This window comes from Lissotriton helveticus, chromosome 10 (assembly GCF_964261635.1).
Source record: "Lissotriton helveticus chromosome 10, aLisHel1.1, whole genome shotgun sequence".
Lineage (NCBI taxonomy): Eukaryota > Metazoa > Chordata > Amphibia > Caudata > Salamandridae > Lissotriton > Lissotriton helveticus.
The window spans coordinates 1,001,589,241-1,001,616,592 of record NC_136071.1 but is presented as its reverse complement, the minus strand read 5'-3'; the positions used below and the strand labels follow the sequence as shown (position 1 = coordinate 1,001,616,592).

The 27,352-nt window shown below is 47.4% G+C and overlaps 1 protein-coding gene across 1 annotated transcript in view; it reads left to right on the top strand.

The window, feature by feature from the left end:
* HDAC9 (histone deacetylase 9) overlaps window positions 1-27,352 on the top strand; it is a 2,824,806-nt gene that overhangs the window by 2,419,493 nt on the left and 377,961 nt on the right. The window lies entirely within an intron of this gene.

Below are 27,352 nucleotides of genomic sequence, written 5' to 3'. Positions count from 1 at the left end.
GCTACATCCAAGTCACCATGACAGGGTCTCGGTCTAAAGCTCGGGGCCTCTTGGAGGTTGGGGCCACTCCTGGCGCTACGCCCCTGCTTAAAATATTGCATCATTCACCCCCCCCCCGAAAAGAAAGCAATGAGTAATCCTGTTATCAGACCAGTGCCCGGGTTCACTGGAAACAAAGCCGGACCCTGCCTCGCTCCTCCGCACACTCAGGGGTGCATTAGGGGGGAAGCAAGGACCCCACCCGCTGCTTAACACACGCAAAGACTTAAACAATAAACATGCCGCCGGATGCATTCCATTGACGGAAAACAGAGTCAACAGCAACAAGAGACGGAAAGACGTAAAACAAACATGGAGATGGAGAGGACATGAGACGGTGTTAAAACAAAATTACGAGCCGTAAAACAAACATGGAGAAAACATAAGACGGGGTTAAAAGAAAATTACAAGACGGGGTTAAAAGAAAATGTGCTTACCTGATCGCAAATACAAAGTACTTCCTGGCAACTTAAATTTCGCAGCCCACTCAAACAAAAGACACTTCGAAAAAGACAAAAACATGACCAAAAAAAACCGCCCACCGCCGCATGACGTACAAAAAGGGGTGGGATGAGTAAAAATCGCGGGAACGCCCACGAATCTGCTCCGGCAATGACGGACAGATCTGTCTTCCAATGGCTAGCCTCCATTTATGGAGCTAGCCAATGGAAGACAGAGGCGGGAGAAAGCTCCATACTTGTTAACAAAAGTTTTCGCCTGCGCGATACTGCTTGCGCAGTAAATGCCAAGCGAAACCTAAAAAGGGGAATATTGAACACAGCTCCACTTAAGTACAAACAGTGCAAAGTTAAAAAACTGTTTTTTACCCTAAAAGCAACACAGATAAAAGGGAGCAAACAATTCAAATATTCACATGCTCCAACACCCGGTTTCCCCAGGGGAATGCCCCTCTAGTAGGAAACAAACAATCAAGGGACAATTAAAGAATTAAATTGTGGATTTCAATTTCATGTTTAATGAGGGAGCAGTAGTTTATTTACCCTCCTCGAATATCCATATGATCGTCGGGGTTAGCTCCAGCAGTTTCACAATCTATTTTTTCTTCACCAGGCAACAGGGACTTGCTGGGAGCATTTAGAGTATTAAAATGAAACATGCAATTATGACAAATCCCTTCTGTGCTGTTATCCAAATTTGGCTGAGCAGGGCCCTTTAATGTCTAAAGGTTGACGGTCGATGAGTTGAGAATAAGAGTAACGCTTTAGCTTAGTACTACTGTGATGGGTCTTAAAACTGACAGTATCCCTGGACCCTGGTGCCATCCAGGTGTGGACAGGCACAGACAGGCTTACCTATGGAACGGCTTTGGCATGTCGGCGGCACGCCTGGTGTGCAGGTTCGCTGCACATCAGCTCTAGGCTGTAAATATATAGGGAACTCAGGATAACGCCGATCAGCTGGACCAAAACCATTCAAAATGGCGGTCGCAGCGGTCCAGCAAAAAAAGACTAGAACGCGTTTTAGTTCCCTCCCCTCAAATTGAGCCAGCAGCGGACCTTGGAGCTAAGGTGCCAAATTAAAACAACAGAGTGCAAAGTGCAAAATATACAGAAAGAGACAGTTCCCAATTAAGAATCAGCAATAAGAGCACAGGTAAAGTGAAACGTGCGACAAGGAAGTGCAGAGGGCAATCCGGCAATTTAATTAAAGCTCTTTTAAAAGCAACTTTAAAAAGAAATAGGCATCTTAGCGGCTACAGCCCCCATCAACTGCCTGTCCACTTCACTCAGTGAAATATATATTTTATAAACTGTAAGCTAAATATGGTGAGTTCTCTTTCTAAGTGAAGTAGTTTGTCCCAATTGGTCACCATAATCATGAAGGTTCTTTCAGATTTTGCTGGTACATTAGCATGACAGATTGTATTTTGCAAAGGCCTACCTTGTCTCGTGCAACGCTTTGTGGGAATCAAGTGGTCAAACATGAAAAACCTCTGTTGCTAAGATCTTTCAGTGGTTTCCACTTAACATTGTGTTCTATGCAGAACAACTTGCAGAGAGCCAAAAAGCACAATTGACCCTCCTCACCCTCCCACTACAGGAAGGACACTGTTCACCAATATGGTTGTGGTAAAGCCTTTCCACCCTAGTTTGGGACACTGTTTTGCTACTCTGGCTATCCCAATGTGACAAATGTGCTAACACATTACATCAAATCTATATCGCCCTCTCGTGCAAGCTGAGACTCATGACTCGCTGAAGGGTCAATGTTGTTCTATCTGCTTCCTGTTTAGTGGGCTTCTTGAGCAAAACCACACTAATGCTATAACGCTCTAGTACCCTTGTCTCTGACAGTAGAACATTTATTTGATTCACTGTTTAAAATGAAATTAAAGGAACATCGATTGCGCATTTTGAAACAATACTTATAATATGCTGTGTGTTGTATGTAAATTCTTAGAAAATAAAATTATAGAAAATACTTTTTTTAGAAAATTACAAATCAAAAATGCGTTTAGTGGAAAAACAAAAGATACGAAATACAGTTTGTCCAAAATAAAATACAAAATTATTCACTAGTAAATAGTTCATAAGAGAAAACAGTGTAAACCCTGTAGTGAACACAGTTTAGGGAGCATACTTTTAATATTCACAGGCAAAACAGAAGTAAGGAGTCAATTCCAGAGGAAGATAGGGTAGGAAAAGCAATAAGAGAAGAAATTAGGGTACAACATGGGGAACGGGGGAAAAATGGAGAAAGTGTGGTTCTGAAGATTCTGCATTCATGTAATCGTTCTGGACTCGAGAATTAAAACTTCGTCGAAACATGACGAATTTGGTATCAAAAGACCGAGAATGACGAGCATACCATGTACAAATATTTTCAGCATATTCGGGTGACGATTTCACCTCGAAGTCTTCATTCACGTCCTGAACCCTTGGCCTCCATTTATGTGTTGCCCTTTACATAGGCCTTAATCCAGCTGGATTCAATTCCACAAGGACACATACTCCTTAATCGACTTTCCTATGACCTGTGCAAGTTGGAACCAACGCCCCAGGCCAAACTCGTTAGGTCAGTTCCCCTCCCAGTGGCCGAACAAGATAGCATCAAGGCTCAACAAGCCATAAAACCATTTCAGCGCGCACACCTGCCGTATCTTGCTCCCATCTGTCTCTACTCTTTTTGCTTCGCTTACTTTATGGTGGGGAGGGGCCTGTTTTATTGGGGGTCCACCGATATCTGATGAAATGTTGGGGCTTGCCGGGTGATTTGTTATGGGCAGCACGACGTGAAATATGTACATGTCATCATGACTCTGCTTTTCCTTTGTAACCAAAACCTGTAAATGATATATTGCAAATTCGAAGAATGTTTGCCTGAAGCCGAATATTCTGTATAAAGAGAGAAGCCTGACTTTGTAAATTCGAGCAGTCTCCTGAGAATATACTTCCCCGTGTGTTGTACTTCTAGGACACTTGTTACCTTGGTTGCAGCCAATAAATCGATCTTTGACTTCACCTAGAAGACTCTGAGTTTCTGTGGTCTGGATCAGGAAGAACCCGAGGTCTCTGGGTGTACCCTGACACCGCTGGGTTACCGGTTCTGTGCCGGTTCTTAAAAACCCAGTACCTCAGCTGGCGCCCAATGTGGGGCTCGATTCCAGTGGTACCAGTCAGCCAGAGGTTCGTGAGGAGCTTCGTGTGGAAATTCCGGAGGACGGCCAACCACCTCATCGACCCCTGCATGTCGACGTGGTCCGAAGGTCTTTGCTGCGAGGTTCCCCGCTTCCCGACGGCTACAAGGACTGCTGCCCTGGCTATCGCCCTGATTTGGACCCTTGAAGTTTGGTAGAGCGAAACACTAAGACGAGTCTTCTGGTGACGTCATCGCTATCTCAGTTAAGTATAAGTGGAGCGTCTCCCAGTCCTTAGTTGGTCTTAGTCTTGGGTATCCTTTGGGATAATTGTTGGTACTTGCAAGCACCAAAACCGAAGGACTCGTGTTTTCACGAGAAAAATCGTAATCGATAATCCTTTGAAGTTTGGAACTAGACTAGAGAGCGAAGATGCCTAGTCTTAGACTTGGAAATTTGTTTTGCCTTGGTTATAATAATAGGGACTCCCGATTGGAGGACTCATGTCCGGTTCCTCCGGTTGGAACTCCAACCTACGAGTTATATGTCAAACACGGAGTAGGCCCCATCACATACAATGAAGTGTGGATCAAATACACAAGAAAATATGGTGTTTTAAAATGGCCCCAATATGGTAGCTTTGATACCGAAATCTTAGATAACCTTGAAGTTAAACTGTTCAAAAAGAAAGCCCGGCCGGCGATGTTTGACTCTTTTCGCCTGTGGCGTAAGGAGGCCAAACAAAAGGAAATCAAATTAGCTAAGAAAAATAAGAGAGAAGGGGGAATTTCAGTAATGCAAGCTGCTATGCAGTTTAAAGACGATGAGGAAGAGCAGATGAGTGAGCAGTTGCACAGGCAACATAAAATGGGAATAGATAAATGCTATCCAGTTTTGCCGTCTCTTCAGCAAGAGGCAGCAAAAGAGCTTGAAAAAGATCCATTAATGTCGCATTTATTAAGTTCGCCACCCCCCTATGCACAAAATGCCACGGCACCTCCACAACCCATAGTTGCACAACCTGGGGTTGTTATGCCTCCTGCTCCTCCACAGCACCCACCAGCTACTCTTCAGCTGGCTCCTACTCCTTTGGTGCAGCCTCCTCAAGGCCCACCGGTCACACCTGTTTTACCTGTGCTTTCTAAAATTTTGCCTACTGTACTTTCTACTTCTCCTAATGCTCCCTCTACGATTTTGCCTAGTGCTCCTTCTATGTCTCCTGATGCCTCCTCTGCTATGGTCTCTGCCCCTGCCTTATCTCACCCCGTTTTTCCACCTGTTCTTCCTTCAGTTTCACCTTCCATTCGGCAAAAAATGGCCAGCACTGTCACTAACCTTTTCTCACCTCTTTTCGGGTCGCCTACTACGACCCTTAAAATGGAACGAAGACAGTTGCGAAGTCGACTGCCTGACTATCAAAAGAGAGACTCACTGAATCGTTTAGCACGGTAATGGGTTATGGACACCGTAAAGTATGATGTAGAGTCTGTCATGGAAGTCTTCCATCAATGGGAAGCATCGACGCAGAGATGTTTTTGAACAGATGTGTATTTTCCTTTGTGAGGATTTGGAAGACAATGATCTGGAATGCAACCCGCAAGAGTTGTGTCGTGTACGGTTTAAGTTTGGAGAGGGCATGATTGTAGGTCCCGATGTAGAGAAAGCGGTTGAAATATTGTTATCATATCGGAGTAAGGGGAACAGTTCTGGGTCACAATCTGAGCCTAGTGCATCTAGTAGGAAGAAGGCGCGACAATACCCTATGAGAGAAGTTCCCCCACAATGGAGGGAGGGTGACACAACTGCTAACCCACCTATTTTGCCACACTTTCAGCGTGTATGGGTACATGTCCCATGGAAGCGAGCTGAAGTTTTAGCACTTAAACAGACATTACCTGATCCGCGTAAAAATCCTGCAGGGTATTACAAAGAGTTATCCCAAACTGCTGGATCATGCATAATGAATTTAGCCGATATCGATATGTTATTTGGGAATGTTGTTCCACAGCCTTTATGGGGTAAAATTCGTCATACAGATCATGATCAGGAGTTAGGTGACTCATGGGCTAATATTGCCGCTGCAGACGCCCGACAAGTTGGTGGTGCTAAACCTGAGCCTTTGATAGCAGAACTCCCTGGTAGAATAGTTGATTACATGAAAACGATAATGCCTGCAATACGCGTAAATTGGGATAAGTTGTCTGCATGCAAGCAAAAGAAAGAAGAAACAGTCCCAGATTTCTTCACCAGTTTTGAAGAAACATTTGTCGACCACAGCGGTCAAGATATGACCACAGAAGGTGGTCAGAGATTGTTTGTCGATAAATTCGTGCACAATCTGCTTCCAGAATTGTGTAAAAAGTTAAAGGATTCGGAAAGTTCTTGGGCAGTCTCATCTTCAGCGCAGATATTGGCTACTGCACAATATTACGAAAATAGAGACAAGGACGAGAAAGATAGAGTAGAAAAGAAAACTAAAGAGCTGAAAACGAAGGTTTTGCTACAACAAGCCTATCCGCCACGTGGTGGTGGTAATCAAAACAATAATGGTCAGAATCACTATCAGAATAATTTTCAGCAGCCTCAACAGTATCAGAGGAACTCGCCAAGAGCCGAGTACACTCAGCCACGTGTCCCTGTAGGCCCCAACCAGTGTTCGTATTGCAAGGAAGAAGGTCATTTTAAGTATTGTTGTCCTATATTGTTGCAACGTGCAAATGGTGTTTCTGGTGCAAGAGGTCGTGGTGTTCAGCAAGTGCCTAGAGGTAGAGGACGTGGAAATGCCCCCCAGAACGCACGTCCCCTTCCACCACAAAATTCTATGAATAGGTTCGATCAGCAGAACAACGCATCTGACAGGACAGCTCAATACTATGTTGATGATTACTATACAGAAAATGAGTATTTGGAGGGTAATGATTGCTAGGACAGCCAAAGACAAAGAGAGGGAGTTGTTTCAGTTCCAGTAGATCAGAGTGGACCTTACGTTGAGGTGATTACATCAGGTGTGTCAGAGCCTTTTCTGTTGGATACTGGTGCTACAAAGAGTTCTATTATGCACTCCAAACTCCCTGGCGCACCTTTGTCTGGCGAAATGAACGTTTCTGTAGGTTTTTCTGGCGCCCCAGTTAGAAATCCAATTTCTGACCCTTTGTCTCTTTCTGTTGGTCCTTGCGAATTCGAAGCACCCCTCATTCTGACAACAGGTTGTGGTGAAAACTTGCTAGGATTGGATTTGTTAAAAAGATTGTATGCGACTTTGTACTGTTCTCCTTCAGGAGTACAACTTACTTTAGGTAAGAAAGTGGTTTCTCCCATGTATTTGTCGAGGGACAAACTTCCAGCAGAATTGTCGTTTCTTCCAGATACTCTTTGGGCCGCTGGTCCTAATGATGTAGGCCTTTTAGAAATTCCACCATATGTTGTAACATTGAAAGCCAACGTTAAAATGCCACGAATTCCCCAATACAAAATCTCGAGTGAAGGTGAAAAAGCTTTGCTAGCGATCGTTTACGAATTGATTGAAAAGGATGTGATTGAAGAAACACAAGGCAACGTTTGCAATAGTCCTGTTCTGCCTGTTTTAAAACGAACTGACCCTTCTCAGCCACCTGTGTACAGATTCGTGATTGATCTTAGAGAGGTGAATAAAATAGTTGTGCCACAATTCCCAGTTGTCCCCGACATTACCACATTATTGACTATGATTCCAGCATCTGCCTCTTGGTTTTCGGTGATTGACCTGAAGAATGCCTTCTTCAGCATCCCGATTGCTGAGGAAAGCAGGGATATTTTTTCCTTCAGTTTAGGAGGTCGCAGCTTCTGCTTTAAACGCACTCCTCAGGCTACTGTGAAAGTCCATCAATATACAGTCAAGCTCTAAAAACACAGCTTGATACGATTGTTTTACCTGAAGGTGCTACTCTTGTACAGTATGTGGATGATTTGCTCATTGCTGCAGACACTGAGGAAATTTGTAAAAAGGCCACGCTGTCATTATTGCGTTATCTGTGTGATCTTCATCACAAGGTGTCACTTTCCAAACTGCAGTATTGCCGACAAGAAGTGACCTACTTAGGTCACCTCTTATCGAAGGAGGGAAGGAAACTGACCCCAGAAAGAATTCAGGCAATAGCGAAATTGAATGTACCAAAAACACAGAGAGAAGTGCGTGCTTTCTTGGGCATTACATCGTACTGTAGACAGTGGATTCCAAATTTTTCGTTATTAGCCAAACCTTTGGTGGCATTAACGTGCAAAAATACACCCAATCCCATTCCTTGGTCTGAAGAGTGTCAGAAAAGTTTTCTCGAATTGCGCACAGCATTGTGTTCGGCTCCTGTGTTAGGTACCCCCGACTACAGTAAGCCTTTCACATTATATGTCCACGAGAAAGAGGGCTGTGCATTGTCTGTATTGACTCAGTTGTTTGGAGGTAGGCAGCGTCCATGTGCCTATTTTTCGTTGACCTTGGATCTGGTAGCAAAAGCATTACCGAGTTGTTTAAGAGCCACAGCAGCAGCAGCTGTCTCTATTCCTCAGTCTGCTGGTCTAGTAATGAATAATACACTAGTCGTGATGGTCCCACATGCAGTAGACACATTGTTGAATAGAACAAAGACACAGCACTTAACTAGTGCTCGATTGTCCAGTTACGAATTGACACTATTAGCGAGTCATGTGCACATAAAAAGGTGCAGTACCTTAAACCTAGCTACGTTGTTGCCAATTGCAGAGGAATCAGATGTTTCAGAACAGCACGATTGTTTTCTCAGAACAGAGGAAGAGACGAAAGGGAGAGTAGATCTATCCGATACTCCTCTTACTGAATGTGATGGTACATTATGGGTGGATGGTTCATGCTTCAAGCTCCCGAGTGGTGACACGACTGCAGCATATGCTGTCACGACTTTGCATACAGTTGTTGAAGCTTCACGTGTGCCACATAATTCAGCTCAAGCAGCAGAATTAATTGCACTCACGAGAGCATGTGTGTTGTCCAAAGGAATGAAAGTGACTATCTACACTGATAGTCAGTATGCATTTGGAGTGGCTCACAGTTTTGGGCGATTGTGGAGAGAACGTGGGTTCCTGACGTCGCATGGAGCTAAGATTCAGCATGGCCAGTTGGTGAATGAGCTTCTTGAATCACTGACCTTGCCTCTGCAGATGTAATTGTGAAATGTAGTGCTCACAAGAAGGTGACTGATGATGTTGGTCATGGAAATGCATTTGCTGATGAGATCGCGAAAGAAACGGCAAAGAATGTAATGAGCCGAATGTATGTTGCAGGCCCTGCAAGATGGACTGGTGATGTTGGAATGTGTGAAGACACAATAGAGAGTGTGAAGTCCATCCAAGCTGAGGCCACAGAGAAAGAGTTGAGTACGTGGAGAGAAAGTACGGGTAGAATGGATGCAAATGGTTGTTGGATTGAATTATCAGAGCATCAGAGATGGTTGTTACCCGATGCATATGTGCTTGCAGTGGTTACAATGGCTCATGGAATGGCTCATATCAGCGTAAAAGGCATTTGCGAGTTGTTGGCCCCAGTATGGAAGAATCCAGGGATTCCCAAGTGTGCAGAGAATGTTGTCAAGAATTGCATGGTATGTTTGAAACACAATCCTGGTAGGGGAACCCCAACTCCAGCTGGTCATTTTGCACCTCCTACGTACCCGTTCGAGGTTTTGCAGCTAGATTTCATTCACATGGAGAGGTGCAACAATTTAAAATACGTACTCGTTGTTGTTTGTGCCTTCTCAAGATGGGTAGAAGCCTATCCCCTAAAAGACAATACTGCCTTGTCCACAGCAAAAGCCCTTGTGAAAGAGTACTTCCCCAGGTTTGGAATGCCTAGAATGGTCTGGTCTGATAATGGAAGTGAATTTGTGGGTCGTGTGATGAAGAGAGTGTGTGAAGGGCTAGGTATTCGGCAGAAGTTCCACGCTGCAAATCACCCCCAATCAGCTGGATTAGTAGAATGTTACAATGGCACTTTAAAACTTAAACTGTCCAAAATCCAAGCGAGCACAGGTCTTAAATGGCCTGACGCTCTACCCTTAGCACTCCTGTCCACTAGAATGACTGTGCATTCACGAGTGAAACTTAGTCCATATGAGATAGTTTTTGGCCGGCCAGCCAACATATGGGGAGTGCCTAGACCCACTAAGTTCAGCGAGCTTGAACACCCTATTTTGCTAAACTATCTGTATGAATTGACGGCTAAATTGCGTGTTTTGCATCAACAGGTCCACAACACCCTGCCTCCAGTCTCTGAGACTCCGGGTCACGCCATTGACCCCGGTTCCTGGATTCTTGTCCGCAACTTCCAAAGAACGAAGAACGACCAGCCCAGGTGGACCGGGCCTCACCTCGTCCTTCTTTCTACAAGAACAGCCGTTCGGGTGGAGGGGAAGACCAACTGGGTTCACGGGATCCATTGTAAGAAGATTCCTTTCCCTCTTCCTCCTGACCAGTGGGTCCAGAAGGGTGTCGCTGACCCAGAACTTGATACCGTGTCACATGCCGTCCCTTTTAATGACTTGCATGTAAAAAGAACTGACTCTGAACGAGAAAATGAAAACATTTTGCACAAGGCTGTGCCGCCATCCGATCGGTTCAACACTACAGAGACTGACCTCTTGTTCCAGGATCAGACAATACCAGGAAAACAACGATATAATTTGAGACCGAGGAAAACGAACTAATAAAACACTTTCTTTTTGCAATTTGAGACCAAGATCCATGGACTAATAAAAAGATATTTATTTTTCCTCCCAAGCACTATTTTTGAAAGTGCAGCTCTCCCATCCAAAAAACTTGCTTATTTTTGTTTTTTCGAACCGCCATCCGGGTTCCGCTGCTGGGGCCGCGGTTGATTAAAGTCTTTGGGGCGCAGCTGACGACGTTAGGTCGGTAGTTCTGGTTGGTCTAAGGGAGTTGCCCTAGACTGACAGAAGCATCCCTTAGCAGAGGCAACCTACCACCGCGGGCAGCACTCTAGAGAGGATGGAGTTTCCCGATGTGAGAGACCTGCCAAACGGACGAATTTTAAGCACGAATTGTGCAACGTGATGACAAGGAAAAGCTTTATAATATTGTGTATTTCCATGCTATTCAGTGTAATGATATTTTTGATAAGTTATGTTTTATTTTATTTTCGTGTAACATTTGCACCCACTGCATCACCCATACCTCCTCCTACTGTTTCCTCCCATTCTTTCCACCCTCTGCCTGACCACGAATCAAATAGGAGATTGGAGTTCATTAATAACTCCTTTGTTCAGCTCTTACATCAACACCAACTCGTAATGAACACAACTAACTGTTGGGTGTGCGGTCTTATGCCTCACACAACGGATAAAGGTATCCCTTATTTGGTCCTGCCATTCAGTCACAATGGTTCTGTATGGGCATATAGGACAATGTTCATATATGCACACGAAATCTACCCCCTGCGTTCTGTAACAGACAATCCTAGAAAAAGTGCTCTAGTCAAGGGTATAGTAGACATGATTAAGGAAGGTATTTCTTATGAGACTATCCCGAGAGATGAGACACTGGTATACATAGGATGGAACATGACTGGATATGGAGCTACTCTGAGTGAGAAACAGCAAGCTAAGAGATCGTCCCCGATTTGGATTGTACCCCATCAGGGTCATCTGTGTCTGCAAGGTAATGGCACGAATCCCAGGGCTCAGTTAGGGAAGAGTGTCTGTACTGAAACGTATGTTTTTGGATTTCAGACTTCCCCTGCGTTTTTAGCAGCTAAGGGTACCTATTTCATCTGCCACGATAGAGCCTATACATGGTTGCCCCCTGACTTTTCGGGCTCATGTTTTGTTTCCTTCCTGTTGCCTCCCACCTACACAGCAGCGGCAGACTACCACAGGACAAGGATAGTTAGAGGTGTTTTGAGTGAAGAAGACACTGCAGGTCAAGAATTTGGGGACTTTGCAAAAGGTTTTCTGCCGTTCTGGGGATCCATGGCTAACAGCAGGAACATTAGGCAATTGACAAGGGTAGTTGAGTCCACCGTGATTGAAACTGCTGGTGCCCTTAGTAACTTGACTGCTGAGCTCCAGTCGGATCGACTTATGACCCTTCAGAACCGGGTCGCTTTAGATGTCATACTTGCAGACCGAGGTGGGGTATGCAGATTGATCCAATCGAGTTGCTGCGTTTTCATCCCAGATAACGCTCCAACAGTGTACCAGGCCATCTCCAAACTACATAAGATTTCCGAATCTATTCATGTGAATAAAGGAGATTGGTCGTTAATGGGATGGTTCTGGGAACTGATATCTGCCTGGGGATGGAAAATTCTAATGGTCATTGGGATGGTCTTAGCCATTCTTTTCCTGTTCTGTCTGTGCATACAGTGTGCTCCTGCAATATGTGGCCTCTGTGTTACATCATGTGTAAGGAAGCCTGTGTCAAGAGATGAACTAAGTACTAGAATGATGTTACAGCAACATCTCAATGACTTTACGAATATAGATCTGGACTCAGATTAACATGAGGATAGATTAATTGCCTATGTAAGGGCAAAAGGAGGGTTTGTGGTTCTGAAGATTCTGGATTCATGTAATCGTTCTGGACTCGAGAATTAAAACTTCGTCGAAACATGACGAATTTGGTATCAAAACACCGAGAATGACAAGCATACCATGTACAAATATTTTCAGCATATTCAGGTGACGATTTCACCTCGAAATCGTCATTCACGTCCTGAACCCTTGGCCTCCATTTATGTGTTGCCCTTTACATAGGCCTTAATCCAGCTGGATTCAATTCCACAAGGACACATTGTTGAAAGTAAGCTGAAACCGTCAACATTATCGGCGCCCTCTTGCTCTCCTTAACCTTTTTGTGCGCGTAAAACAGCCGCCATTTTGAACACCATGGCTTCCCTGCTCCCGCCAAGAGCCAGCGCGCCTCTCTCCCACTCCTAGCTTCGCCGGCATCCCCCGCATACTGACAACCCCCCTGCCTGCACCTGCCGCGAATCATAAAACCCCTCTTCAGCGCTGCTCTGCGCCAGGCCCTCGTCCTGTTCCCAGCGCGACACCTCCCTTCTTCCCATTTATGATCCCCGGCCCTTTGATGCAAACCCCATTTCCCCGTGTGCCCGTTTGTCTTCCCCGTTCCCAGGCCGACACCCAGCTCTGCCGATACCAATCCCTTGCCCCTCCCCGTACAATAGAAAGCTTCCCTCCTCAAAGGACCCCCGAGATGATCAAAGCCCCCCCCCCATCCCACGAGATCCGATCGAAACCCACACACTCCGTGGATCGGCGGAATATCCAGCTGCGCGATGATCATCACCTGTTGTGAACGGGGCGGGGACTTCCACTGTAATCTTGCGTGGGAACGGGCTGGGAAGGGGGGGATTCTAAGGATGTCTTTCCGTACATCAAAGTATCGACGAAAATGTGTTACATGCAATAAACAGATAAACGTGTGTATAAGAGGCCAGGCCTCAGGGATGCAGTTAGAGCACCTCAGAACGATACCTTCTGTCCGTTTCGTTGTGTTCTCCTCCGGAGAGAATAAAAACCTTGTTTCCTGCCTTCCAGTCTCCAGCGCCTGCCTCTTCAATAGTTTAACTTCTTTGTGGGTTCAAGAGGCGACACCGCCGGGCAAATACTTAAGGATCTTATATTCTGGTTGGTAGTGCCCCCCCATTTAGTTTCTACAATTGGCGTCCCAAGCGTGGGGCCCATCAGCGACCCATGGATCCAGTGGGAGAGGTCCTGACGACAAAGTGAACGACTGCAACGATCGGGAACGCGTCTGTCCGATAGACCCACGTCTGACAGCCGATCATCCGAACTTCACTGGTTCCGAACAGACCTCTCTCGAGTGATCTACGGTCCTGACTGGGAACCATCAGGAGTGCCGCGAGGATAACGAAGAAGAGAGGACGATCGGGCGCTGGACTCGGAAGACAGGAAACTGTCCATGCGGTCCGGGTAAGGTCGTGTAACCACGACAAGTCGCGAAATAATTGTTTGATTGCTTGTTTGTTAAAAAAATACTAGTATTGCTCTTTTTATTTATTTGGAGATTCACTGTCTGCAAACGGAGAAACAACGGTCTCTCTCTTTGCAAGCAGTGGAGGATAGGTAGGGCAACAGCCGTGCTTATTTTTTCTCCCCCACTCAATAATCACTTGAAACTGAACTGTTGTTCGCAAAACTATCGTTTCCTGGAGATTCCCTGTCTGCAAACAGGGAAGAGACCACCCTTTTTGCAGATAGTGAAAAGGGTAGGTAACGCAGATCTTTGCGGACCTACTCATTCTCCCCATTGTTATTTATCGGTCTTTTTGTTATCTTGATCTATTTGGAGATTCACTGTCTGCAAACGGAGAAACAACGGGCTCTCTCTTTGCAAACAGTGGAGGATAGGTAGGGCAGCAGCCGTGCTTATTTTTTTCTCCCCCACTCAATAAACACTTGAAACTGAACTGTTGTTCGAAAAACTATTGTTTCCTGGAGATTCCCTGTCTGCAAACAGGGAAGAGACCACCCTTTTTGCAGATAGTGAAAAGGGTAAGTAACGCAGATCTTTGCGGACCTACTCATTCTCCCCATTGTTATTTATTGGTCTTTTGTTATTTTGATCCATGAGGTATTCACTGCCTGCAAACAACGTAGAATAGAAATATTCTGGCCCGTCTTTGCACCTAGTGAGAAGATAGGCAGTGCTGACTTTTTAGTCCCTCGTTACGAGCCGTCATGTCTGTCTTCTCCCCACTGATTAGTAGCCTGTTTAGCCCGGACCGCTTATTAGAGATGGACCATCCAGCCCCACTGGAAGGCACCCCTAATAAGGACATGTTCATGAAGCATGGATTGACCGCTATTGCCTATAGTAAACTATGGCATAAATATACAAAAAAGGGTCAAGAAAGTCAATGGCCCCTGATAGGATCCTTCGATGATGATAAAATAAAAACGCTAGAAACTGCCCTGGGTAAAAACAAGACAACACCTACTATGCTTGACAGCTTCGGCATGTGGCGAAAAGAAACTGAACAACGTAAAAAGAAAACTGAGAGTAGGTTGGAAAAAGAGCTACGAAAAGCAGCCCACCTAGCTGCTCAGAAACTAGAAAAAGAGATAAAAGAAAGAGAGAAAGCTAAACAGAAACTAGAAATGGAAACGCCAAGCCAGTGTCCGGTTAGAACCCCCTCCATGCTCTACCCTGATTTACCCTCGAAACGACAAGCCAATGAGGACCTGCTGTTAGGTCCTCCTATCATCTACATGCCCCCTCCATATGCCCCTTCTCAACCCGTGGCGCAGCACGCGCCACCCCCAGGTACAAACGAAGGTACCGCCACAGCGTCGGCCCCAATGGCCTCTGTGCCAGCCGAACCCCTTGTGTTAAAACCCGCATCAATAACGACGTTAGACGACCATGAGACTCGAGGGGCTGGCCCTGCAAGAACAAACAGACTAGACAAAGATGAGCGAGCGGGGATCGACAAAATAGCAAGGACACTGGTAGAAAGGAAGGATGATGAAGAGTACATCACAGATATGTTCAGCTCGTATACAGGGAGTCACAGACGACATTTTACCGTACGACTGTGTTATCATGTCTTGAATGCATACGAGGACCGATATCGAGACAAAGGTCCCGAGAGCCTAAGGACTCTGTACCGGAAGGTCGATATCGGGGATGAGGGCGAGTGTGATGTGTCGGACCTCCTTACGCGTACGCTTGAGGTTTTCCGCCACCTCACTGAACGAAAGCCGGGAGCAAAATCCGCAGCCTCTGTAGTGACCGAACCACCAACCGAGCAATCTAACACCATGATGCCAATACGTGAGGCTGCCCCTTACTGGGTTCCTCCTAGGGGTACAGGGACTCACGATGATGCAAACAACCAAGATGCGAAGGGAAGGGTAGTGTACAACTGGGTCTACCAGCCGTGGGACCGGCAAGAGATACTGACATTCCGGAAATCTCTACCCGACCTACGTAAAAACCCCACTGCCTTCTATACTGAATTGGGTACAGCCCTGGGTTCAACGATCATGACCCTGGCTGACATCGACTTGTTCTTCGGGTTATGTCTACCAGCTGATGTGTGGAAGCAAATCCGGAAAGTCGACCACCTTGAGCTGTTTGGACATACCTGGTCACAACTCGATGACCTGGACAAACAACGGGGACCAGGACAAAAGCCGTTGAAATCCATTCTAGACCTCCCAGATAAAATCGTAGAGAAATTAAAAACCCTAATCCCAGAAAAGAAAGTGGACTGGTCGATAGTAACAGCCTGTCGCCAAAAACCCCAGGAGGATGTATCGGAATACTTCTCCCGGTTTGAAACGGTGTTCTCCGATTACAGCGGCCAGGACATGACCACTGCAACCGGACACCATCTGTTTGTCCAGAATTATGTTAAGGGCCTATCATCGGAAATCTCCCAGAAACTACAGGCCAGCGAGAGTAGTTGGGCAGCCTCCAAACCTACCGCGATTCTCCAAATGGCCCAATATTATGAGCATCAGAAAAATGAAAACGATAGGGCGACAGAGAAAAAGAAGAAGGACTTAAAAGAGAGGGTGATGATTGCCAAACTGCAAGGGGTGACTATAGGACGAGACCAATACCGAGGAAACTACCAGACAAACGTCCCTAAGACTACATTTCCCCAGGACCGCACTCTGACTTCCTACAGTGGACGCACAGACCTTAGAGAAGACCAGTGCGCTTTCTGCAAAGGGACTGGCCATTGGAAATCCCAGTGCCCAGTTCTTCTGGAAATGAGCAGAAACAAAGACCCCAGGGATGTAACAAACGGACCGAGACCTAGGGGACAACAACGAGGGCCCCCAAATGACGCGACTAATGACAGATCAAGCAGACCGAATACGTTCGATCGACCCCGACAGAACCAATATCAACAATCTGACTATGACGACGCTCACACCTTCGCATAGGACAGCCAAGGGCGAGGGAGGGATCCAGTCGAGCTCTATGTTGACCAGCAGGGCCCTTACGTCACTGCTAAGGTCCTGGGTACCAAGTCTCCATTTCTGGTAGACACTGGCGCAACACGTAGTGCGTTATCTAAACGACTGATTCCAAGGGCACCCTTGTCTGGCTCACTCATAACATCGACAGGTTTCGATGGAACGCCCTCCACCAACCCTTTGTCTGCCCCGATTCTCTTTGACGTAGAAAACAACACCACCGACACCACGTTCTTGCTTTCCTCCAATAGCCCTGACGCCATTATGGGACTTGACTTACTGAAACACTTCCGAGCGACGATTAGGTGTTCTCAAGATGGAGTTCGAGTGTTTCTTTACGACAACCCCGTTCTGCTTAGACATTGTTCCCCCCGACACATGTTTTCCATCACCGACGTTGACGCGTCCCTGCTTGACACTCTACCTCCGTATCTGTGGGCCAAAGCGGATTCGGACGTAGGGCGTATGTTAATTGACCCAGTGCACATTACTGTCCGACCAGACGCAACACTCCCAAAACTCCCACAATATCGGATATCGCCAGAGGGCGAGAAGGCATTGGTAATGATTATCCAGTCACTGATAGACGCAGGAGTGGTAGAGGAAGTGGTTAGCAACGTTTGCAACAGCCCTATCTTGCCCATTATCAAGAAGCAGGGAGAGGGAGATGAGAAAGCATACCGTTTCATCATCGACCTCCGAGAGATCAACAAAGTGGTGGTACCCCAGTACCCTGTGGTCTCAGACATCACCACCATCCTGACCTTGATTCCATCCACTGCCACCACCTTTTCCGTCATCGACCTCAAGAACGCATTCTTCTCCATCCCCATCCACCCGGACAGCCGATATCTCTTCGGCTTTACCCTAAAAGCCCGCTCATATAGGTTTTGCCGAGCTCCTCAAGGCTACACGGAAAGCCCTAGCATCTACAGCCAGGCCCTCAAAAGACAACTAGACCAAGTCCAGTTACCCGACGGGGTGGTGTTGGTACAATATGTCGATGACATCCTTTTGGCAGCCGACACCACCCCTCTAGCGGTTACCGCCACCATTCAACTCTTGCACTTCCTTGCGGAAAATGGCCACAAGGTCTCCAAGAAGAAGTTGCAATTCTGCCTACCCCAGGTCACTTACCTAGGCCACCTTTTGTCCAAAGATGGAAGAAAACTCACCCCTGATCGAATCCAAACCATTCTAGATACCCCTGTCCCTAAAACCCAGAAGCAGGTTCGCTCCCTATTAGGCCTCACCTCCTTCTGCCGACAATGGTTACCAAACTTCAGCCTCATTGTAAAACCACTGCTTTCTCTGCTAAACAAAGACGTCCCTTTCCCACTCCCTTGGACTCCTGAGTGTCAAACTTCCTTCACAGAACTGCGAGATGCTCTTTGCTCAGCGCCTGTCCTGGGTACCCCTGATTACAGAAAGCCCTTCTCCCTTTACACTCACGAAAGGGAGGGGTGCGCTTTATCTGTCCTGACCCAGGCCATCGGCCCTAAGCAACGACCGTGCGCTTACTTCTCTGCCACTCTTGACCCTGTCGCCAGAGCCTTGCCTGCCTGCCTTCGAGCTGTAGCTGCTGCTGCAGTCTCTATCCGACAGAGTGAGGGGATTGTACTCTCGAATTCCCTCACGGTACTGGTACCCCATGCAGTTGACACCCTCCTGAACCAAACCAAGACACAACATCTGACGAGTGCACGACTGACTGGATACGAACTGACCTTGCTTGCCCCCCATATCACCCTGAAAAGGTGCACCACACTGAACCCAGCAACTCTGTTACCCTTGCCAGAGAACGATCCCAATGTGCACCCCGTACATGACTGCGTGACTCTTACGGACGAACAGACCAGGAGTAGGGTCGATCTCAGAGACACGGCTTTCCCTGACCCCGACGGGGAGCTGTGGGTGGACGGTTCTTGCATCAAGCTCCCCGATGGTACCACTTCCGCTGCCTATGCAGTCACCACGGCTCGAACTGTAGTAGAAACAGCCCGCATCGCCCAGCGATCTGCCCAGGCAGCGGAACTGATTGCTTTGACGCGAGCTTGCATCCTGGCAACAGGAACCACAGCGAACATTTACACCGACAGCCAGTATGCCTTCGGGGTGGTTCACCATTTTGGGCTCCTCTGGAGGGAGAGAGGATACTTGACCTCACACGGCACACCCATTTTGCACGGGGATTTAGTCTCCGCCTTAATCGAAGCTGTCCTCCTCCCCAACAAACTTGCCGTTATCAAATGCCAGGCACACAAGAAAGTAACAGACATTATTGGACAGGGAAATGCACTAGCCGACATCACCGCCCGAACGACAGCTGAAAATAGAACGACAACACATATGTACGTGACCAGGTCACAAGCAGAAAACTGGACTGACGCCAAGGACACAATTAGAGACATACAAACGACTAGCACACAACACGAATTGACTGAATGGACACGGGTGGGATTGAAAGACGATGAAGGCTGCTGGCGGACAAAAGACACGAACAGATGGTTGCTACCTGATTCATACTTGATTCCCATATTAACCATGGCACACTCCCCTGCCCACATAGGATCAGCCCCCATGATCGAACTTGTCTCCAGGGTTTGGCACAATGACAAGATCCCAGATTCCGCCAAACGCCTGGTCCAACAATGCTTAATATGCCTGCAACACAACCCCGGGAAAGGAACTGTAGTACCCCGGGGGGGATTTGGGGTCCCAAACCACCCATTTGAAGTCCTGCAGATGGACTACATCCAGCTAGACAGATGCCAAGGCCTGAAATATGTACTAGTCGTGGTGTGCGCATTTAGCAAGTGGGTGGAAGCATATCCAACCCGTGACAACACCGCTATGGCCACTGCAAAGGTTCTGTTAAAGGAGTTTTTCCCCCGTTATGGCCTCTGCCGTGTTTTATGGAGTGATAATGGCCCCCACTTTGTAGCCAACGTTATCCAGCTCATCCTAAATGGGCTGGGTATTAAACAGAAATTCCACGCAGTCTTCCACCCTCAATCCGCTGGGCTTGTCGAACGACACAATGCCACACTAAAGCTTAAACTGGCCAAAATAGTGGCTACGACGGGCCTGAAATGGCCAGACGCCCTCCCATTGGCATTGCTATCGATGCGCTCTACCCCCACCCGACATCACTTAACCCCTTATGAAGTTGTCTTCGGTCGACCCATGAGCGTCTGGTCTGCCCCGAAACCAACTTCCATTCATGACGTTCCGGATGTCCTAATGTCTGATTATCTGTACAAATTGACTGAAACTTTGTCTGTCCTTCATCAGCAGGTGCAGCAGGCCATCCCCGATGCTTCCAGGGGTCCGGGTCACGCCATCCAGCCGGGGGACTTCGTGCTGATCCGAAATTTTCAGCGATCAAAGAGTTTGGAACCCCGGTGGACGGGCCCCTGGCAAGTGCTGATCACCACTCGGACCGCACTTCGAGTGGAGGGGAAGAAACACTGGCTGCACGCTCATCACTGCAAAAGGGTCTCTCCAGCCCTGGCCACGACAGACACCGTCAGCACCCAAGAAGAGCTCCTGAACCAGGACCGACCATCGTTGGACTGCTACCCTGATACTGAGACACTTGAACTTTCAAAACATCCTGACCCCACTGTGCCATCTCGAGAAGGGTATTTCCTGCGTCGAAAGGAGGGAGCTTCGGCTAAGTAGGCCACGGACTAGGTTAAAGGATCTCAGAACGGTGACCCAAACTACCAAGGGTTACCCGGAGAGAAGCTAAAACTAAGTCTGTGGTCCTGCCCACTACCGAGCACCTTGAAGACGAAGATGATGGAAGCGCCAGATAAGAAGATGATGGAAGCGCCAAATAAGAAGCCGACGGAGACGGCAGGAAATACCCACTACAGAAACCCGAGAATAGACAGACTCCATAGCTCAAAGACAATTGCACTCTTCATCGTAATCCTCCTCTGTTTTCTCCTCATGACTACGCTCTGGATTATGGAAGAACACGCACCTGCTCACGAAACATTCCTAACCACTGCTCAGCCTACCACCATGAAGGAACATTATCTAATTTCGCTCTCTCCTCAACTAAGAGAGAGGCGAAAGGAGTTTTGGAACAACTCTTTCGTGCAGCTACTTCACCAGCACAATCTTGCCACCAATACCACCAACTGCTGGATCTGTGGGTTGCTACCCCATGCCACTGGACATTCAATACCATTCATCCCTTCACCCTTCTCTGTCCACGGCTCCTGCCTTGCCTGGCTGATCCTCCTGCAAGAGAGCTATACGGGAAATGCCACCTCCAGCAGAACTGCAGCACATTCTCTCATGGGGCCGGGCGAAACAAGACAAAGACACACTTCTGCCCGCTGACTCCCAGCGACTCGATCCAAATGGACATCCCGGCCAAAGAGCGAATCGAAATGCAGGTGTTCAACAATCCAACCAGACCCACCTTCTCCTATCTGCGGAAACGAACGGCTGCCACTCTGACTGTGGCCCTGACGGTCATCAACGTCACAGGCCACATGTGTGTAGAAGGACTTGGGACACAGCTGGTGGGTCGCAGCGCCTGCCGCTTTACCAGAACTCTGGATTCCACGGATCCACCTTCCTTTGTGTCATCCCCAAACATGTATTTCATCTGCGGCACGAAGGCCTACACCTGGCTCCCCAAAGGCTGGGGGGGCACTTGCTACATCTCCTTCGTCCTTCCTCCGACTTATGTAGCCCCAGCGAATCACCACCGGCAAAAACGAGCCAAAGACATTGAACAAGCCGACTCAACAGGGGCGCAGTTCCTCGATGCTATGAAAGGACTCATCCCCCTCTGGGGCCCGATGGCAAACAGCCGTGCCATCCGACATTTGACCCAGGCAGTCGAGACAACCATGAACATCACAGCGGGCATCTTTGCCAACAACACTGCCGAGCTCCAAGCGGTCCGTTTGGTGGCTCTTTAGAACCGCCTCGTTCTAGATGTGGTTCTGGCGGACCGTGGAGGAGCATGCCGCATTATTGGGTCCAGCTGTTGTACATACATACCGGACAACTCACCCTCAGTGTACAAAGCCATCGAACATCTTCACAGACTCTCTTCGGAAGTTCACCAAGAGCAAGAAGAATGGTCGCTTGGTGGTTGGTTCTGGGACACCGTCAAAAACTGGGGCTGGAGACTGCTCACCATTATCCTGATTCCCGTAGTTGTAATATGTGGCCTATGCTTAGGAATTCAATGTTTGCCACCTATGTGTTCTTTATGTGCGAGTTGTATTTTTTCCAAAACTGTGGACATTGGAAGCGAACATATGAGAGCATTGTATGATACCGAAGTTAGGAATTTGATGAAAATTGACATTGAGTAAGCAAGTTGGCTAGATATGTTGAAAAGGGAGGACTGTTGAAAGTAAGCTGAAACCGTCAACATTATCGGCGCCCTCTTGCTCTCCTTAACCTTTTTGTGCGCGTAAAACAGCCGCCATTTTGAACACCATGGCTTCCCTGCTCCCGCCAAGAGCCAGCGCGCCTCTCTCCCACTCCTAGCTTCGCCGGCATCCCCCGCATACTGACAACCCCCCTGCCTGCACCTGCCGCGAATCATAAAACCCCTCTTCAGCGCTGCTCTGCGCCAGGCCCTCGTCCTGTTCCCAGCGCGACACCTCCCTTCTTCCCATTTATGATCCCCGGCCCTTTGATGCAAACCCCATTTCCCCGTGTGCCCGTTTGTCTTCCCCGTTCCCAGGCCGACACCCAGCTCTGCCGATACCAATCCCTTGCCCCTCCCCGTACAATAGAAAGCTTCCCTCCTCAAAGGACCCCCGAGATGATCAAAGCCCCCCCCCCATCCCACGAGATCCGATCGAAACCCACACACTCCGTGGATCGGCGGAATATCCAGCTGCGCGATGATCATCACCTGTTGTGAACGGGGCGGGGACTTCCACTGTAATCTTGCGTGGGAACGGGCTGGGAAGGGGGGGATTCTAAGGATGTCTTTCCGTACATCAAAGTATCGACGAAAATGTGTTACATGCAATAAACAGATAAACGTGTGTATAAGAGACCAGGCCTCAGGGATGCAGTTAGAGCACCTCAGAACGATACCTTCTGTCCGTTTCGTTGTGTTCTCCTCCGGAGAGAATAAAAACCTTGTTTCCTGCCTTCCAGTCTCCAGCGCCTGCCTCTTCAATAGTTTAACTTCTTTGTGGGTTCAAGAGGCGACACCGCCGGGCAAATACTTAAGGATCTTATATTCTGGTTGGTAGTGCCCCCCCATTTAGTTTCTTCAACATACTCCTTAATCGACTTTCCTATGACATGTGCAAGTTGGACCCATTGCCCCAGGCCGAACTCGTTAGGTCAGTTCCCCTCCCAGTGGCCGAACAAGATAGCATCAAGGCTCAACAAGCCATAAAACCATTTCAGCGCGCACACCTGCCGTATCTTGCTCCCATCTGTCTCTACTCTTTTTGCTTCGCTTACTTTATGGTGGGGAGGTGCCTGTTTTATTGGGGGTCCACCGATATCTGATGAAATGTTGGGCCTTGCCGGGTGATTTGTTATGGGCAGCACGACGTGAAATATGTACATGTCATCATGACTCTGCTTTTCCTTTGTAACCAAAACCTGTAAATGATATATTGCAAATTCGAAGAATGTTTGCCTGAAGCCGAATATTCTGTATAAAGAGAGAAGCCTGACTTTGTAAATTCGAGCAGTCTCCTGAGAATATACTTCCCCGTGTGTTGTACTTCTAGGACACTTGTTACCTTGGTTGCAGCCAATAAATCGATCTTTGACTTCACCTAGAAGACTCTGAGTTTCTGTGGTCTGGATCAGGAAGAACCCGAGGTCTCTGGGTGTACCCTGACACCGCTGGGTTACCCGTTCTGTGCCGGTTCTTAAAAACCCAGTATCTCAGCAGGAGGAACATGGGACAGGCGATAAATAAACTCATCTAATAAAAATTGCTGTAGTCGAAGACTTGGTGGAGTTGTCAAGGTCCCTGCTATCAAAGGACAAGCATTGGCATAGCCAATAGGTCTCGCCTTTGGGACCTTATAAGTGTTTAGCCATGCAAGAGTTGATGTTGTTGCACCAAGGATATTGAGCTGCATAACTAAATACTTATAAGGTCCCAAAGGCGAGACCTATTGGCTATGCTTCCAGCTGCCTGAGTCCGGGGAGCATGGCCCCCTTAACAGTCATCCCTGCCCGGTGACTGTACGGGCTGCTGGTGCCCGGCTGAACCACTCCTGCCCTCGCCCGGAGCCCGAGTTATTATTATCTTCTTTATCAATGTCCTTAATGGCGTTTTGTACCTTTTTATAAAATAGCTCTCAGCCAGGGCCAAAGCCCTAATAAAAAAAGTGGAGGGACTAAATAGCATATGCAATTCAGAATGACTTTATCGGAAATGACGGTATGATAAATAATGGTGTGACGTTGCCTGTTTCTTCTCAGAAAAGAGATTCAAGGATAACCCCCCCACTGGGTCTCTCTCACAAATAAATGGTCTGCTGCCAGTATGAAGGGGGCTTTAAAAACACATCGAGGCCAGATTATACACACTGGCAGTGTTTGAAAATTAAAGCAGCTGCGGTGCCGGGTCACAAGGTGACGTCTTTGCTACCTTGAGCCTCCAAGGGAACGAGTCCCCTTTCTAAAATTAATGGATGGACTCACCCTTGTCCACCCCTGACATTTGCACTGCTCTTAGCCTTTATTTTGAAAGATGTGGACCCTAAGTGAGACCGACAAGTGGCCTGTAACAGTAGGGAGAGGTATGGAGAGGGTGGGGCGGGGTAACAGTTTATAGACGGACACACCAAGGCGCGAGGTGGCCTCAGGGGGAGGGTTTGAAAGATGTAAAGTGCACGTAGTAGGACATTCATCTTGACAGTGGCTAACCTGCCCAGCCAAGATAGGGGCAGACGCTGCCAGTGGGATAAATCCTTGCGAATGAGAGAAAGTAAGGCGGAGTAATTTGCCTCTGATGTTTTGCTGAGGTTGTTATGGAGGACAAGCCCCAAGTATGAGATGCCGTCGGTCACCTAGTCGAAGTCGAAACGTGCCCGTAAGGTATCCACCGTTGTCTGATTAGTAGTCAGGTTTAGTACTTGTGACTTCTGCAAATTCATTTTGAATCCAGAAACTTGACCAAAGGCCCTCAGGTCCATGACGACAGCCGGCATAGAGGTTAAGGGATGAGCCAACGAGAAAATGACATCATCGGCATGAAGGCTGATTGGCTCCAAAGGGAATTCCCTGCTGTAGTGTAGTTCCTACATTACCCATGCAGGACCTGTGCATTTGGATAACATAAACTGTAGATTTGGTGGCAGACTAACTCTGAGCACCCCACCAAGGTTGTTAGCCTGTTTGCATTAGCTAGCTCACAGTGCCACTATAATCTCCTCTTACTGGGGAGGGAATAGTTTCTGGCAACCTCAGAACACGCCAACCCTGATCCCTCAGAATCGTGGAAAGAATGTACTACCTTTCGCTCAGACTCTCATGCTCACTTACTTTGTACTCAGAGAGTTACACAGAAAGAACAGTCGGGAATTGTTACAATAACTATTTATTGCACCGTTTTTTTTCCAGAGTTTTATATAGCCCGAACTAGAACCGAAGATACCGGGTATCAGAGCGCTTTAGAGCTTTACATAGCACCAGTTTCGTTACATGAGGACACATTCATTTTAGTTATGCACAGGGAGATTAAGTGATTTTCCCAGAATCACAGGAGGTTGAGCGTCCTTACCGTGACTCAAACCTGGTTGCCCAGCTTCGATGTCAACCACTCTAGCCGTAAGGCTACATCCTCTCCCCAGAGTTGTTCTTCTAGTGTAAAAATATATGTGCTGTGACAACCGTTAGACAGTACCAGAGATATATGATCAGCAGTACAGTGAATATAAAAGGATAGTACAGTTCTACCATTTTTCAATAGTCATGAACATATACATGGATATAAAATGCATTATAAAAGAAAGGTTGCATACTTCTATGATGACTATCTAGATGTACCTAAGTGTACCTATCATGTGAGTAGGTGTAAAGCCAAGAATCCCTCTAAGTTTAGTCTAACCCCATTACCTGAAGAGTGAGAGAATGTAGGATCACGTCCTGTTCTCGAATTGGACACCCCACAAGGGATGTTTAGACCACTGTCAGCTGGAGCGTCTGCATGCAGGAGCCTCAGCGTCTCTGGTCAGTGTGTCGGCCTGGAAGTCTCGGTTCTCTCTGCATATCACTAGCAAGAGGTGCTGTATTTATACAGAAAGTATCTAAGGTTCTATTGTCCCTTGTTTCTTGTATTAGCCATAGTTGGGTATGAGGCTGACGTATGGGATAAACTGTGTACATAAATATGGGGAGGAAGGTGGTGTAGCTCCAGCCTGATTTCCAAGAATCCTTATGAATATTCATTCATACTGTGTCAGTCTAAGATGGAGTCATAGAACACCATTGTTCAGGGAAACCCTCCTTCTGTGCCGAGGACTAGAGCTAGATAAAGGTTCAATCCTAAAAAGGCTTGTTACTGTGTAGTGTAGGGGAGATGATGTAGGTGAAAGGGTACGATGTTACCCGCCTATAATAGGGTACCTATATGAAACATAACACTGCGCGTTGGGATTATCTTGGAACCTTTGAGCCAAAGGCTCCATATGAAGAGCAATGGGGCGAGGGGCAACCCTGCCTAGTCCCTCTCCCAACCACAAAACCGTCCAAGCGTACTCTGTTCACCCTAACCGCAGAACTTGGTGAGCTATATATACTTGAAATCCATCTGCGAAACCGTATACCCAGGCCAAAACGTTCTAATGTGGCAAACATGTACGGCTAATGAACCGGTCAAATGCCTTTTAAGCATCGACTGACAACAGCAACACCTCCTCCTTGCTGTACTTCATCAAAGAGGTGGCAGATCTGCTTCGTATTGTCCCCACAGTGTCGGCTCAGAATGAATCCTGCCTGGTCTGGATCAAGCAAACCGTGAATCAAAGGATCCAATCTGTGATCCAAGGTACTAGAAAAATGTTTGGCATCCACACTCAACAAAGAAATTGGGCGGTTCGAGCTGCAAGACATGGGGTCCTTCCCAGGCTTAGGTATTACTGTAACTGAAGTCTGCAACATCGTGCCCATGAGGGTGCCTGTTTTGGTGAACAAATTAAATAACCAGGTGAGCAAGGGGGCTACCTCAGCGCAGAAAGGCTTATAAAAAAAGCGCACTGAATCCATCTGGGCCGGGCGCTTTCAGGGGTTTCAGGCGGGCTATAGCGGAAATCACCTCTTCTAATAGTATAGGTGCATCCGGACACTTTGCCTCAATAGACGGTAGATGGAAGAGGGGTGATCGATGCTTCATTCACGTAGTTATGGGGGTAAAATAAGGGAAGGGACTCAGCAGAATGAAGGTCTGACTAAAAGCCCGAAAAGCATCAGCTCTGATCCCTGGGCAACTTGCACCGATTTTACCGCCTGCGCGTGTTGCTTACTCCCTTGTTCGTGCCCACAAAGTACTTATGCTTCAGGTGAAGCACCGCAAGCTCAGCACTATCTAAATCAAGGCATCTCAACTGGAGTCGTTCCTTTTCTAGTTGGCGCCAAACGCTGGGCGCTCCCGTGCATTTGTGAATTGCCTCAAGTTCTTTAACTTTGGACTCTAGCTCCTTCCACTTGGCCTTTCTGGTCTTATTGTCGTATGCAGCTTTTGCAATTA